Genomic DNA, 12,277 nt, shown 5'->3' on the forward strand with positions numbered 1-12,277 from the left:
CTTATCTGTGTGTTTACATTTTTTAAAGTAATCTTACATTTGCTCCTTCTTTTGCCAATGCCAACACTTTCATCTGGTCTTCTTCCAGGTTCAAGTTCCCCAGCCATCCTTTATGATCAGCCTGTATTGACATTACTGCTGCACAAGAATTCATTCATTATCTGCAGGTATTTATGCCAGGATCATATTTATGCAGCCCTGTGTACATATTATATGTGATCAGGCAGGTATGTTTTGTTAGCTACATTGTTTGCCTCTTTTGCAATAAAGTTTGCCTTAAATGTTCTACTTTGTAAGGTTAGCTGTTCTTTACGCTTTTCTCTTCCCTAGGCCAGTTACCTTGCGCAGTACCCGGTTTCTGCCACAAGATGTCCCAAGTCTGTAAAGCTGAATGACCGCCAGTGTCTTGTGCTGTCAATCACGCGAAGGGGGCATCCAATGGTGGTATATAGGGATGAGCAAGCGAGAATATTAAGTTCCATCTCGGGGCGAACCGAAAATGTAAGCTAGAGCGGCCTTCTGATTGGCCGAGAAATCAAGCTCCCGATGAACAGGAGGATTTCCAGGGCTGCATCATGCATCCTTGGAAATCCTCTTTGATCTTCTCAGTAAATGCAGCCACAGCAGCAATCAATGAGAAGATGCCCAGCACAGGAGAACCTGCTGACATTGTAATATAAGTATCGCTTACAAATGATACATTTGTATCTGTAACAAATGTACCATTCCCAAGAGATACTTATATTACAATGTCAGGAGGTTCTCCTTTGCCGGGCATCTTCTCAATGATTGCAGCTGTGGCTGCATTCTTTGAGAAGAGTGTGCGATCGCCGGGTTAATTAACCTCCAGTGCCCCCAGGATCGCAAGCAGGAGGATTCCCAGGGCTGAATGCAGCTCTGGGAATCCTCCTGTTTTAATCTCCTCTTCTAAAGGTTTTGTGAAATTGGTTTGCCAAAATTTTTCAGAACCATTTGACGTTCGAGGAAATTTTCACTAGTGGTATATTCTATTCCCAGTTGCTAGACAGGAGAAGTGACCTTGCTACGGCTTCTGAAACCCTGTCCCTACTCAGCTATGCTTACTAAAATATCTTTGACTAGAACAATATTCTTCCTTTATAAATTTCCTTAAGGCTTTTGGATATCCAATTGTTGTGCAATCATGGGACAATTTTTCTAAAGCCATAATCCTAAATTCAAAGGATGATACATATAATATTCTTGACAGCACCACCATATGACAGCACATAAAATGTGGATATATGCTGAATATTCCTGTGTGAGCAAACACTGGATCTAACATAACCCAGACAGACACAAGAAGTGTATTATGTAATAAGGCACCTTCTGAGCTTAATACCTTCTGGATGAAGTCCCTGAAGGTTTAGGTCTGGATAATATCAACTTCTATTTCAAAAAGTGTTTAGCATATTATAGTTCTGTGCAAGGATGTTTAGATATGCCAATTACAGTCCCATTCTTTTAATACCTCCACACATGATCTAACACACTTCCAGTTGTATAAATCATGTTACTGTAATTGCATAACTTAACAAAAAAAAGCAGGACATAGTTTAGGGTTGTCTTTTTTTTTTAAAGAATATTTAATAAGAGCTATTGTGGATAGAAGCTAAGAGCTTTCAAAAACAGTGAGCAAATGCCCCCGGGCCACTCTGATTTTATGTGGAACAGCACCAAGAAAGTTGGATAAACTTTTTACGTGCTGATTAAAAGTATTCACTTTGCAAGACACCTTATCAGATAATCATTTGATAGCAATTGTTATTGTGAACAGTTGTTGAACACCCAGGAGAACCAGATCCACCAATCTCCTTCTGTAATATAAACTCCATAGGAATGTGTAAGATAGAGAAAAAAGTAAAGAGAATTGAAAGGTTCAGTGACTACAGAACCCAGGCTGTCATGGCCCATCTAGATGTAGATACAAATGTTTTTTTAACATTACAGATACAGGTAGTGCACGAGTTAAGGACATCCAACATACGGACAACTCCTAGATATGAACGAGGCTTCCCTTCTGGCTCGTGTGCAGGACAGAGGCTTGAGGGGGCGGTTCGCATGACTTGCAAAAGGAATCTTTTGCTAAACATAGCTGAGGGTGATCTTAAGGACTGAGCTCTTTCTGCAACCTCTTGTTGTTGACCAAAAAAGACTCTGCAGTTGTTTATTTTTGCATTTCAAAGCACAGCTTGCTCCAGAAGTTAGGCTCCATAAAGTTTTTTTTGCTTTGTTTGTGTTAACAACTAACAGAGGATTTTATACAGTAACTGACACCATGCTGCCTAATTTTATGTTGAGACAAACATCTGTCCTAATTGAATTTATTAAAATAATGTACATGTTCCGACTTACATACAAATTCAACTTAAGAACAAACCTACAGTCCCTATCTCGTATGTAACCCGGGGACTACCTGTAGTCAGAAAGAACCCAAGGGAAGGCAAACTTGGAATAGATCTCCACCTAAACATCCTGGTTGAATAATTGGTTTCTACTTTTAAACATTAACCCAGTGCGCATTAGCTCTATAGAGCTCATTCATCAAAGAGCAAGCAGCCTGTGCGCCAGAAAAATTACTTAATTTCTACGCAAATAACTTTATTTTAAAGACTGGCACATTTATCAAAGTGGCTCCCAGCTAACATAACCACTTTTATAAATAATTATAATCAGTTCATGGATAAACTCCATCATCTAGCCCTTTTCTCCACAGCCTGACTGTCCCTGGCCCACCCATTTTATTAATTGGATTTCAGTTTTTTCTATCTTGGAGGCTCAGCATTACAAAAGGACATAATTTTCCATACGGAAATATGGAAATACAACCTGCCTGGGAATACCCACTTCTCATAACATCCATTTTCCATAATTTCTTCCATGAGTTAGTTTATTGCTTCTCTCAGTGCCAAGGGCTCATGATATATTAGGACAGGATGTTGTTTTCCAACCCCTCCCACCAGTCATGATCTGTTTACTTGGTCTAAAACGAGGTATGTAAAAAAAGAAAAAGGTTTAATTTTCAAATTTTATTAGAATTTTTAGGGGGCCAAGAAAAATAAAATATAAGCAGAATCAACAGAAAAAAGTTCATAACGACCATATAGTTAATCGAACCTATGTATCACAAAAACTTCATAGGATCGAACCTATGTATCACAAAAAATTACCATATAGACAATATAAAACCATAATGTTTCTTATTCTTCAACATGTATACAAATTATTCAAAACATTTAAAATTTCAGAAGACCAATCTCATTTTAACACGTTTCGTAGACAGAGGTTCACTTCCTCAAGAAGAACTACAATTGTACATTCAATGTATAAATTACAATTAATTTAAATAGAAAGAATATATACATCATATACAATATCTTTTTCTGAATAATAACTATTCATTAGTGTCTTTAATCATGGATTAGACCTTTGTATGGACTGCTGAACAATTAGCTGTGTTTTTAAGTAATGGGATATTTTCGGGAATTTTGCACTTAACTCATTCAATATTCATAATTCTGTTTGGCCACTATAGGGTGATTGATTATTATATGGCAGTATTAATTTGAATTTTTGTGGTATTGATTATATTGATTGGTATTGAACTATATTGAATAATAACTAAATAGGTATTGTTTTTCAAACTTAATTTTAGATTTTAAAAGGTAAGTTGGGAATGGCTTGGTGATTTTTCTGTTTCTTCTTTCTATTAATGGTTCTGTTCTTTTGCAATGAAAAGGGAGTTTCTAATGATACGAGGGTCTAATCTATGATTGAAGACACTACTGATTAGTATTATTTAGATATAAACTGTATAGGAGGTTGTTTACAAGAGCATGAACAATAATATTTTGATTGTTATTTGGTTGTTTTGACACTATCTACTCTATCAGTAAGTTTAAAGGTATTGTATATGAAGTAAATTTTCTTTTATTTGAATAACCATAAGAAGAGCGAGTGGCCCTACTTTTAGTTTTAGAAAATGGTCTGCCAACCCCATGATATTTTTTTTAATAGTTTATAATTTATATATTGAATGTACAATTGATGATCAGTTGACTCCTGAGGAAGTGCACCTCCGTCTATGAAACCTGTCAAATTACAATTGAGATTGGCCTTCCTAAATATTTATTGTTTTAACAGTTTGCATACATGTTGAAGAATAAAAAATGTGGCTTTATATTGTCTATATGTTGAATTATTATGAATTTCTGCCTTGAAAGTCCCATGATTGTTTTTTGTGATACATAAATGTTCAAAATATAAGCAGAATAAACTTTAGCTTTAACACTTGAAATGTACCTGCATGCATTAAAAAATAAAATTGATTTTTTTCTAGTAGTGTACAGAAGGGTCATAACCTCAAATAGCTTTTTATTGCTGTCTATGTCTCTGCTGAAGATTTTCCCTTTGTGCTTGTAAGAGTAAAAACCAAGGAAGTGAGGTTAGCTCAGATCAGCACTTAAGATCACATGCATCAAATCATAAAAACATAGCAGGTATTGACTTTGTTACCATGAAAAACTATGGACAGCCTTGCACTATGGCTACAAAATTATATATTTTTGCACATAAATCAATTGTACACAGTCAATGACTACATCAGATAAAAGATGCCATATACATATTTAAACAAATTTAAGGTAAACGCAGATTAATGCATGTTGAAGACTGCGGGACCAAGAAGTCAGCTATTTTTGAAGTCAATTGTCTTAACAAATATAGAACAACAGAGTTCTCCAATGCATTGGCAGCACGGGACCTGATGTGAGCCAGCAGAACGAAAATGAAAATGCAGAATATGCTGGGAATGTACAGTAAGTATGTTTGGTTTCACAATAAAAAATGTGAGCAGACAAGATTTTTATTGCAGAAGAAACAGGCGTAGGATTCTAGGGATTGCAAAGTATCCTGGTATCCTGGGACTGAATGATCTCCTGTCTAACATATTGGGCCTGATTTCCTAAAGCGAAGCTGGAGAGGATACACTTACATCAGTGAATCTGGGTGATCGAGCAAACCTGGAATTAATTTCATCAATGTCATTTGCTATTTGCTAGCAAATGTTTTGAATCCTGGGCCAGTTTATTGTATTTGGCACACAACATTGCACCTCTACCCACTAGAATACATCAGGCTCATTATGCGAGTGTGGGAGTCATTCTTGCCTGTTTCATCAAGATGGCCAAAAAGCTGACACCAGGATGAGGACCGGGTGAAGATTCTGGCACCTGTGACGAATCAAGATGATTAAAATTAAAATTGCGATTAGGCAGTAAGTTTATTTTATTGCAGAATCTCTTTTAATGCTAATCTCTTCTGTAATATTGAACCTGCCTGCTTGCAGTTTTTTATTTGTATGAAGGGGTGCTGAGAAGTTCCTGGCTTTGCCCCCTTCCAGATGAAATAGAAAAATGAGTGTGGGGGCATATGACAGCCTAATATCTTAGTATGTAACTGTGCAAATATCAGGTCTTTGTGATTCTTAAAACTGTTTTTTCTTTTAGTGAGAAGCTGTGATGGCAGAGGCACAAGCAAGTTTCACCGTTGAAGATGAGCCCCGTAGTGGGCGCCCCCCAACCTCAACTGACCCGGCAACCTGTGATGCTGTCCATGAGCTGATTATTGAGGACCGGCGAATATCCACAAAAAAGATAGCCCAGATACCTGACATCTCACAGGAGCGTGTTGGGTTTTTTATCACCACTATCCTAGACATGGGCAAGCTTTCAGTGAAGTGGGTGCCAAAACGTTTGAACGGTCATCAGAAAAAGGAAGTTGAAGCTGAAGGAGTTGAAGCATCCAAAGCCGTTTTGGCCCATTTTGAAGCTGCACAGGACTTTTTGGCTAGGTTAGTGACGGAGGATGAAACCTGGCTCCACATCTATGATCCTGAAACCAAGGAACAGTCAAAAAAATGGCGCCACAGCCGGTCTCCGCGGCCGAAGAAGTTCCAAACCCAGAAATCAGCTAAAACAGTCATGGCGTCCATTTTCTGGGACAAAGACAGTATTCTGTTGGTGGACTACCGGATCACCGGATCAGTATCACCGGACAGTTTTATGCTAACCTCCTGGACCAGCGGAAGGAGGCAATTAGGAGGAAACGCTGTGGAAAGTTGACCAAAGGGGTCCTTTTTTTGCAGGACAATGCACTAGCACACGTCCAATGTTGTGGCTGCCAAATTAAACACCCTATGTTTCCAACTGGTCCCCCTACTCACCTGACCTGGCCCCTTCGGACTATTATCAGTTCCTGAATTTAAAGAAACACCTGAACGGGTAACGTTTTTAGGACATTTCTGATGTCAAAGATGCTGCTGAGAGCTGGTTTGGGGCCCCAACCAAAGGACTTTTATTAGAACGGTCTAGAAAAGCTGCAACTATGCTGTACCAAGTGCATCAGTCTCAGGGTGGATTATGTTAAATAAATGTGTTATTTCATAACTCTGCCTCTCTTCTTTCTGGGCAAAGCCAGGAACTTATTAGCACCCCCTTAGTTCTATTTTAAACATGTTTGAAATCAAGTAGTAATAAATCTTGCTGTCTATCAGGCTGGAAATGAGAAGCACTTAACATACTTGTTACAACTTCTAATGCTTGTTGTGTGTAGGTCACAGTGCGCCTGGAAATGTGACTAATCACTTTCAGCACAGAGGAGGTCTATCTACAAGAATGTAAAAGGTAAGTCTGGAGTTCATCTTTAAGAACTTAGGTAAACCAAAAGTTCGCTTACAGCTAATGCTAAACCAACAATACAGGCAATACAATGCCTGCATAGGTACTCGCATTTCATTTACACACATATCTACATGGTTTTTAGAAACAGTTGGAGGGTTCATATATTGTCCATCAGTAGATTTCCCCATTAAAGGGGAACCAAACCCCATGTTTACTCACCTGTCGTTGCATTATTGCCTGCCCCCTCTGCAATAAAACCCTACCTATTCACAATTGTAAAGTAAATTTTAGAAACTGAAATGGGTTATGTTGGCATACCTGGCATCATATATCTGGAAACAATTGTGTTTATAGGGACTTTAAAGGTAATAGAACTATAAAAAGCATTTACTATCCAAGGGATGACACAGGAACTTAGCTCTTCAGCATTCTGCTTCTCTCATGCCTATGTATCTATTATGATTTAGTGTATGAGTGGTCTTACCATACAAAACATATAAGCTCACAAAATTTTTGACCTTTTTCAAAGATTAGCTAATTTGGAGATCTACATATGTGTTTGCAACGAGCGCTTCTCTAATCACTCTCTCCTGGGGTCCTTCTCACCCAGGACAAAGTTGTCAGTAATTGAAATTTTGTCAATAGTACATACCTCCTCCCTATATGTACAAAACATTTCCTGATGAAGCAGACTCTGTCTGTGAAACACGTCGTAACGAAAATACTTATGTGATTTATATCCCACATTCATTGAATGTCCCTACAATTGTAATGTATATGTCTGATGTGAATATTCACCTATGTGCCACAATCATGTTTGGATGATTATTATGCAATTGATTGTGGATATTTGGAGGTCTGTTTTTTAGTGCTTCATTCTACAATGTTATTTTAAATAAGTATTTCAATAAATTTGATTTTAATTGCAACAAGCAATTGTCTATCACCTTTAAAGTCCCTATAAACGCAATGATTTCCTAATTTTTGACTTTGGGATGTGGTTATATCATATAGAGAAATTGATTCACAGCTCTCTTTCTAACAATATATCTGGCATCATACACTGAAGTGTGCATGTGAAGCCCTGTGTACATTGAAGAATAGACAGGCATGAGGGAGAGAGAATTGAACAAGCATGTAAGTTTATTTTATCTCCATTCTGCAATAAAGAACTTGCCTGCTTACATTTTTCCTACTTACCTTTAATTCCTCTTTAATATCATTTTTGTGCAGACACCTCCATCAATGTAGTTTTGACCCCATGTGTTCCTATGAGTTATGTGTTTTCACAGTGTTGTCATTATCTAAATTTAAAAATGCCTACATAGATTTTTTGCAGGTGATGCAGCACCAGCATGTAGGCAGAGGCAGAAAAGGAAGTCTTCAATTATGACAGCTGCTCATTCTTCCTTTTCTACAGGCTCTATACAGATGACAAAGACCCTTATTATTCAGTAAAGAAAAGTACTAAGATCAACATCAACCCCCAGCAACCAATCTGATTGTTTATTCTAGTGACTAACACAGAATATGTGGTTGGACGCTGAAATTATTGCACATTGTATTTTTGGTTTTCCAGCTTTTCAGTATAAACTCAAATCAAGATAGATATGCAAGTAACTAAAAAAGCCAAACATGATTTTAAAGAGGTTATAACGTATCCCCTAGATCAAGGTCTATCTTGCTATCCCCCAAGTTGGCTGTGTCTGGATTTCAGATACGGTGCCCGGTATCAGCTGTGTGGACAGAAAATAAAATGAATAACATCTACACAGTAGACTAATTTTCTGTACACTTTATGATTTTCTGGGTCTGTTACATACTCTTGAAATGATAGTGTTTGACAGGTAACGAACAACTAAACAAGTTAATTACTTTTTTTGTTTGCTAGTGTTAACGCCTTTTGAAGCTCAGGTATGGGTAATGTTCTTACATTACCCAGGTTCCAGATATATAAAGTGGCTCTTAAATGATGTTTGTTATCAGAACAGCCTGGAATCGCCAAAACCCAAATGCCAGAAATTTATTAACTACAGTAGAACCTCGGTTATCCGGCACCTATGGGGAATGGACAATTCTGGATAACTGTAGTTTCCGGTTAAGTGAAGTTTTCCTTTTCTCAGCCATTCATCACTAGACTTCAATAGGGAGACTTGTCCCCATTCACCTCTAGTTCTAAATTGCTGAATGGCAATCAAGAAAGCTTTTTGATTGGTTAAGGAAAGGGAAACCCTGATGACGCTTGAGCCATCATCAGGGTTTTCCTTTCCTCAGCCAATCACGGACCAATCAGCAGAGCTCTGCTGACAGCTCTGCTTTCTTGATTGCTCTCGCAGCCCCAGTGAAGCTGTGCTATGTGTTCTTCAATACAGAACACATAACACAGCTCCGCTAGGGCTGCAGGAGCAATCAAGAAAGCAGAGGTGGGTGCAGGTTATCTGAATTTTCCAGTTATCTGATTTCCGGATAAACTGGGTTCAACTGTACATTGCTTCCTGGCTACAAAATGCCCCTCTCCTTTGCTGAGTCTATTGGCTATCCTACTGGTAAATAAAAAACACCCAGGAGAAAATTCAAGGAGGGGATCAGTTATCAAAGATATGTGGTCAGTATTTGCATTTTGAGCAACCGTAGGCTTCTAAAAGTTGAGCAAACTAGCAGGCACCTAGGGATTTTTGCTTTGTGGACAAGAGACCACTTTATTAGGTATGGTCAATAGTTACCTAACATGTCAGTAAATCTAACTAATTATGGCCAACATTCGAAAATAAATAAGTATGTCATGGCACAAACTAGTCATAAACAATCAAGCCTAAAATGTATTGCTATCCTCCATTTTGCTATCCTATTTATAGATCACTACGATTTTACTTAGTTCTATAAAAGCATTGTATAGGAATCTGATAGGAAATCAGATGGTAATCATCCCATCAGAAAATCTCAGGGGGAAATTACTAAATCAGACCTGATGCCTCTGCTCACCAAACCACTCCAGCCATACCCACCCCTTCCACCTGTAAACTATCATTGGCCTCCCTCAGCCCTATTTTTCTTTTTTCAACATCTCCATCTACTACCTGTCCGCTTGACTCAATTCCCTCTGATCTACTCCATGTCCATTCCACCACCCTGGCCCCTGCCCTAACCGAACTACTCAACCTCTCCCTTTCCACTGGTACATACCCATCAGCTTTCAAACATGCCATAATTCTCCCAGAAAGTTAGGGCAGCAAAGAAACCCTCACTAGACCCCTCTATACCCTCTAACTACTGTCCTATCTCCCTTCTCCTATATGTCTCCAAACTTCTTGAACACCTTGTCTACAAAAGACTCACCGATTACCTGAGCACCAACTGTCTCCTTGACCCCCTCCAGTCTGGTTTTATAGCTGCCCACTCCACTGAAACAGCTCTTACTAATGTGACCAATGACCTCATCAGAGCTAAGTCTCAAGGCAACTTTCCCCTGCTCCTTCCCCTTGATCTTTCCTCTGCTTTTGACACTGTTGATCACCCCCTTCTAATACAAATCATGGCTCCATTGGTATCAGTGACACTGCTCTCTCTTGGTTTGCTTCCTATCTGTCTGACTGCTCCTTTCAAGTTTCTTTCAATGCTCCTTTGACCCGTTCTCTTTTCCCTTTACACCTCCTGTCCCGGTAGTCTCATATCCTTCGTTGGCTTACAGTACCATCTGTATGCTGATGACACTCAAATCTATCTGTCCACCTCTGACCTGTCTCCTTCAGTCCTGGATAAGGTCTCACGCTGCCTGTCGGCCATCTCATCATGCATGTCTGACCGATTTCCGAAACTCAACCTGGATAAAAGAGAACTCATCATCACACCCCCCTCCCTAAAATTCCAAATCTCCCTCTGACATAAAAAAAAATCCCTCTGCTTCACTCTACATGCATACATTGATTTCACAACTAAAAAAGATCAAAGATGTCTTTCAATAAACTTTCTCTACCATAGCCCAGATGAATTTCTAAAACCACTTGTAGAATCGAAATGGGAATCCAATAAAAACAGACTTTTGTCTTGGAAACATTTGCCTCTTATAGTAACCGATCGTATAAGCGAAAATATATTATACAGGTAGTCCCCAGCTTACATACAAGATAGGGACTGTAGGTTTGTTCTTAAAATGAATTTGTCTGTAAGTCGAAACAGGTACATTATTTTATTAAATGCAATTAGGACAGATGTTTCTCTCAACATTTTATTAGGCATCATGGTGTCAGTTGCTGTATAAAATCCTCACTGTGAGTTAATCAAAAACAAAGCAAAAAAAAAAAACTCAATGGAGCCTAGACATTTATTAACTTCTGGAGCAAGCTGTGCTTTGATTTGCAATAAGAAACAACTGCAGAGTTTGTCTTAGTCATTAAAGAGTTTCAGAAGGTTGCAGAAGAGCAAAAGACTTCTTCTGCGAGTCTTACAAACTGACCCCCCATCAAGCCTCTGTCCTGCACAGGAAGGAGCAGGGAATCCCGGATTGTATGTAGGAGTCATCTGTATGTAGGAGGCCGTTAACTCGAGGACTACCTGTATTCTGAACATTGTGGATGTATTTATTTAAATGAATTTTATTGACATTTCTGATTACTGTTTTGATTGTTAGCAATAATGGCCACATTTTATGCTCTAGGTTTATACTCTGGTTTATACTCAAGGTAATGTACTTTTCCAGGTTTATACTCGTTCAGTTTATATTCGAGTATAAACATACTTATTTTCAACAAGACAAATGTGTACTTTTGATTATTTACAGCAGGATAGTGGATAAACCATATCATTTTTTTTTCAAATATATCACCTTTATGTGTAGACATAGGCAGCAAGCACCATAGCTCAATGGGGAGTGTTCTTGCCTTTGGAGCATTTCCTCAATTCCTTATGCATCCTAACAAAGATACCTGGGCTTTTCCCCACAATCATGGCTATGGACTTTGTAATGTGAAATGCCAGTGCTATGTAAACACAAGATATTAAAAGGCAACAATTTTCATGGGGTTTCCTGATTTGTGTGTGTGTTTAAAGTAGTAGGCATAGGAGACACACTTTAAGCTCATGGATCAAGCTGTTACCAATATAAATAATGTCTTTTTTTACTTTTTTTATACCTCCAAAGAAGTCACACAAGCTGCATTCAGATTAAAAACATTTGCTAACAATAACAAATGACTTAAGAAATTGAATCCAGGTTTTTCTGGATCACCCAGCTTCACTTTGCTTGAGCTCTAGCAATTGAGTTTTGTAAATAACAGCCTCTTTTCAGTGAAATAACTAAGGATAGCTCTATAAACATAGTCAAGGGAGCCAGTATCTTCATTTGTTGTCTGGAAATGAAAATATGAAGTATTTTAATGCAATATTTCATATTTACCTGACCTTAATAAAGTAAGGATAAACACTATCAATTCCATTTACCATGATCTAAATAATATATTGCATTTTATGAACAATCCTTTGTATATAATTTTTTTATATATCAACACTTTAAACTGTCATTTTATTGTATGTTGTATGCTTTGGGGTTTATAGCACTGGTATTTTAGTTGTATTTTATCTAT

The sequence above is a fragment of the Pyxicephalus adspersus genome, chromosome 8 (assembly GCF_032062135.1).
Source record: "Pyxicephalus adspersus chromosome 8, UCB_Pads_2.0, whole genome shotgun sequence".
Taxonomy (NCBI): Eukaryota; Metazoa; Chordata; class Amphibia; order Anura; family Pyxicephalidae; genus Pyxicephalus; species Pyxicephalus adspersus.